The sequence below is a fragment of the Pteropus vampyrus genome, unplaced genomic scaffold, assembly GCF_000151845.1.
Source record: "Pteropus vampyrus isolate Shadow unplaced genomic scaffold, Pvam_2.0 Scaffold13, whole genome shotgun sequence".
In the NCBI taxonomy this organism is placed as follows: Eukaryota; Metazoa; Chordata; class Mammalia; order Chiroptera; family Pteropodidae; genus Pteropus; species Pteropus vampyrus.
In genome coordinates this window covers 12,147,994-12,153,315 of record NW_011888794.1, presented here as the reverse complement: position 1 = coordinate 12,153,315, position 5,322 = coordinate 12,147,994, and positions in this window count along the sequence as shown.

The following is a 5,322-nucleotide window of genomic DNA, read 5'->3' as shown; positions in this document are numbered from 1 at the left end:
CACAGAAGGTGAGGCCAGTCCAGTGGCCACACCCATTGTGACTGGTTTTCCTTGACCACGCTGTCCAGAGAAGTTGAGAATCTTAAGTTCGTCCCCACTGTAGAGCTGGGAAGAAGTGAGGTGGGGGAAGCTGTGGAGGCAGGCCTAAGAGAGCCTCGGAGCATCTCTGCATCGCGGAGGGGCAGCGTGGTGGGCGTAGCACGCAGAGCCGTGCGCCTTGGGAGTCAGCCTCACCCCAGTTCCCCCAGTGCCGCTCCTTCCTGACTTTTTCTCTTCGTGAAGCTGGATCCCTCAAGCTGAGATTTTTTAAGAGGATCTCAGACACTTCGTTAAACTCAGTATCCTCATGTATAAAAGAGGAAAATAGCATATTTCAGGGCCACTGTGAGGACTGGAAGTCACCTGTCCTGCAGGGCTGAGCCCCGTCGATGCCCCAGTACGGCTCTCATTACTGCTACTCCTGCTCCCACCGACGACAGCACTCAGAAGAATCATGACAACCAGACCGGTTCTTAACAGCATGACCACTTGAAATTCCCACGCTGGTATATTCTACTGCGTCAAAATTTACATCATCAATATTAGATTGTTGAGGTTATCAAGGTTGATTTATGTACCTGCGACACGACGTGAATGTGAGTACCTAGGACACACAGTGCCTTCTCCGCAAAACCCTGCTCTTCTCTGAAAGGCTGTGTTTTTCTTCAGAGACAAGCGTGGAGAGAACGTTTTATTTTTTTAAAGAGCAAATTTCCATAACTATCAAGAAAGTGAAAGTTTTTCAAGAAATTTCCTGTGAAAAGTCTAAGATTATTAAAAGAACAGTCGTTGAAGGTAAAAGAAACAAAATGTTTAACCTTTTTCTTGGAAAGTTAAGAGCTGTACTTTACAGAATCCGATGCAACCTCCAGTTTTATCCCAGAGCTAAAGAGACTGACAAAAGCCCAGGCTCCGAGACGGAATTTCCATGGCGTAGACTGCCTCTTGCATCGGAATTCATCAGGCTTCTTTTCCCCTGTCCCATTTCCCTTCAGAAATGCTGTGGCATAAACCTCCGAGGTCAACAACAAACGTTCATCTACTCACCTGTGTTGAAGAAGCAAACGTTCGGGGACGTAAATCCTTGGTAGGGAACGGTGTGTGCTGATTTCGGCACTATGCGTCTTCTCTGTGTAAACGGACAGAGTTCCCTTCAGCCTCTCTCGCTCACGAGAGCAAATGCATTGCCGCAAGGTGTCAGGCCCGATGAGCGGACATGTAGCTGCCTGTAAGCAGACATTTTTGCTGCCTGTAAGCAGATGGAACAAATCTTGATTTTGTTTCTTTCTTTTTCTTTTTTTAAGAAAGAAAAAAAAATATCAGAGGTGTGAAATAGCAGATAGCATTTCATTATCTGGATATCCAGCTTTGCTGCTTCTACAAACTCATTCATTGATATTCTAGAATTATAAGAAGTTACTTCTGAGATTATAAAGTATTACTGCTAGCTATTTGAACATTTGTGAGCCTACCTTCTTTGGTTATCTCTGTGTGGGTAGAAATTACAGATATCTTCAGAAGCAAAGTAAATGTCCACCCTAACTCCAGGACTGCGATGTGTTTACAGAATCGGGTACTTAACTTGTTTGCAGAAGGCTAGGCCTGGTGTTGTGTATCCACCGTGGCTCAGGTTTAGTATACCTGTACATTTTTATTCCTGAGCTTGCAGTTGTATACTGCAGGGTTGAAGGATAGGATTTCCCAGAGTGGCTTTTGTGGCAATAAAGGACTTAATGGTCTGCTTATCCCTTCTCTGTTTCTTGCTGTTTCAATCCTTAGGAAACGCTGGCAGTTGTTCCAGTTTAAAATGTGGACAAAGGACAGGGCAGTGCTCATTTTCAGATCCCTCTTTTCGGAGAGACAATAGGGAATCAGAAAGGATGAAGTATGGCTTTAGAACCTTTCCTTCCCTGTGATAATTAGCATTTTCTTCAAATTCGTTGGTCTTTGGGGGGTTTGTTTTATGTTTGGGTTGGCTGCAAACTACATGCAGGTATTACAGGCAGAGGAGCTCAGGGGAGTTTGGGATGTGTCTTCAGAGCACAGTAAGTAGCTTAACCTATCTTATTTACAACATGTTTACTTAGTCCTAAAGGATTCACGAAGTTTTTGAAGTCAAAAGTTGCTTTATTTCAAATTCGATGGCACGGGACGTACAGTACTTGAAGTCATTCTTTTTTAGTTCATTTTGGATGTATGGATAATAATTTAGGGATAATGGTATAGCTTGTCCTTTTATTCCTTTGACAAACTTAAGGAGGAAAACATCACATTTGGTTCATTGCTGGAGACTGTACAGAAGCACCCAGATCAGCTACAGAAGTTACTTCTGACATTAGTAGAGCCAGACAGCAGGACTCCAAACATGCACTAACATTGCCGGTTTCTCTGGACGCTGCTGTTCCTCGCTGTCAAGTCTGCAAAAACCCTAGAGACAGTAGTGTGCCCCAGCAAGCAGAGACTTCTGTGGAACAAGCTGCCACGCGGAGAAACCAACCAACTCTTCTTGACTGTGTCTAACTAAAACGAAACCACTAGGCAACATGTCGTGAAATCCCCTCTCCCTGGATGGCATGTTTTCTGTGTGCATCTGCAACACCCGTCCTAACCTTCCCCAAACTTCCCTCAAAGTGTGACCTTGAAATTGCCGGTGCACTTCCTAGGCTTCAACTGCACCGTAAGCTCCCTGAGGAGGAGGACTCAGTGTTGTGCATCCAGGACAGGGCAGTCCGGTGTCTGAATGGGAAGAAGCATGTGGAAAGTATTCATTGGATTAATGAACCAGGCTGCTTGTGATAACATCTGACTCATACATCCTGCTGACATAGTTCTAGCTTATTAAAATTACCAACAAAAATAGCATTGGTGTTATTTATTATGTGTCTGACACTGTGCTGGGCACTTTGCTACCTCAGTAATTCTCACGACTCTATGGATGTTTAGACTAGAAACGGTCAAACTAATGAGGCGGCAGAATTAGAAATACGAGTTCGGACTTGTGCTTTGCCTCTCGTTAGCTTTTTGCCCTTAGTCAGTCTACAGGAGGTACCGATCTGCATCTGCAAATGTGGGTTAATAACTTTCTGAGAGAATGCCCGTGAATCATGTTAACCTTCGCCTAGCATGTAGCTCGTGCCCTGTAGTTGTTATTTCTGTGCTTAAGATCATTTTATTCTTTGAGTCAACAAATACTAAAAATAATTTATCAGCATGGAAAAGAAAAGGAAGATAAATACTATCTTTTATTCTGCTAGTTTCTTATTCTTATGTTTTTCTATACATCCACCCTTTCCTTCTTTCTTTATTTTATTTTATTTTATTTTATTTTTTATTTTATTTTATTTTATTATTAGTTTCAATTATATAGTACATTGGTCAGACATTTATATAGTTCATGAAACGATGCCTCTAATTGCTCTTTCTCTTCTTTGGCTCTACACCTAGCCATTACATGACTGCTGACTGCATTCCCTATGCTGTGCTCCCCACCCCCGTGACCCTCTATCGACTATTAATTTCTAATTCTTTAACCCTTCACCCCATTCTTCCAGCCCCCCAAAGACTGTCCATCACCAAATTGTCCACTATATTTATAAGTCTGTTTTTTATTAGTTTGTTCATTTCATTCCTTAGATTCCTCATATAAGTGAAATCATATGGTATTTATCTTTTTCTGCCTGATTTATTTCACTCAGCATAGTAACCTCCAGGTCCATCCATGTCGTTGTGAATGGTAGGATTTTTTTTTTTTATGGCTGAGTAATTTTCCATTGTATATACCAACTATAACTTCTTTATCCAATCGTCTGTTGATGAGTACTTAGGTTGCTTCCATATCTTGGCTATTGTAAATAGTGCTGCCATGAACATAGGCATGCATAGATCTTTACGAATTATTGCTTTAGTTTTCTTTGGCTAAATACCCAGAAGTGCGATTGCTGTGTCAAAAGATACATCCATTTTTAGTATAATTTAACAACTTCTAATTCTTTTGCGTCTACTAAGTATAACCTCAGTTTTATAGTAAGTAATAATTTCCCTTTAATAGAAACTCTTCTAATTATTCTTGATTGTCCATTCTACCTGGCAACTAGTTTTTTTTTTTTTTTTTTTTGATATCTCCTTGTTTCTCAATACAGTGTGAGAGAGTTTGTTTGGATAAAATATTGTTGCAAGCAACCACAACATTATGTATACCCATCCCTGACTGTCTCACCCAGAACGAGAAAATGTACTGTGATAGCAGAGACAAAAGACAGTTTGGGTGCCTGACCAGTTAGAGGAGAGGTCAGCCATGGCAGCTGAGACCTGTAATACAGCTAAGGCAGTCATACACAGTTGGCATATTCACATGTCTGAGGGTCAGCCTGGTGGCCAGTTACCTCTTTGCCTTCCCTCTGGCCTATTTATAAATGGGAAGAACTCATTAACAACTGTGACAAACACTACTCAGATGCTTTACCTAGGAGGACTTGCTCATTACTTTTATGTGGCAGTTCAAGTCTCTTCTGCTAGGAACCAATATTTCAACAGAAGCAGAAGAGATCACTGTGTACATAAAATACTTTCACCATAAAGATACTGCAACTGTTTTACTAAAATTAAAGACTTATTGCCTTTAAAAATGGCTTGTTGGTGTTATGTGGATTAAAAAAATATGAACTAAAAAATAATCAACATTGTAACTCAAACATTTGGGTCAGCACCTCCTTGTGGATATATTTTAAATATCAGTGAGTCTTGAGGAAGGTAGGTATATGGGATATTTGGAAATGATAGGAGTATGGCATCAAGAAGTGTGAAGGGTTTGAGATTCTACCCTACTTGCAAATTAACAAGGTAGCGTGTCATAGCTTCCTAAATGCTGGCAGAAAACATGAGACTCCTGGGTCAGAGACAAAGGACTTCATTACTCATGGTGCAATAGGCCGCATAAGCTTCATGTTCCCGTTGGTTCTTCAGGCTCCGCAATTCCCACAGGCCAACCAGATAGATATAGATGAACGCTGTGCAGACAGTGCGCTTGTGTCTCACAGAGAAACCCCAAGCTTAGGAAACCCCGGTCTTTTATAATGAGCCACAGGCAAACCTGTTTAACCTTTGCCTCAGAAAGACACATTATATTTATTAAAATGGGCAGCAAACAAATCCACCTTCTGCTCTGGAGGAAGACAGTTCTCAGTTTCCCATGGCTGTTCTCTATAAAATATCCTTGAAAAGATATCCTTGACAGCGCATCTGCTTGCAAGATGTGCAGACATGTGAGGGACCCTTAAGGATTTC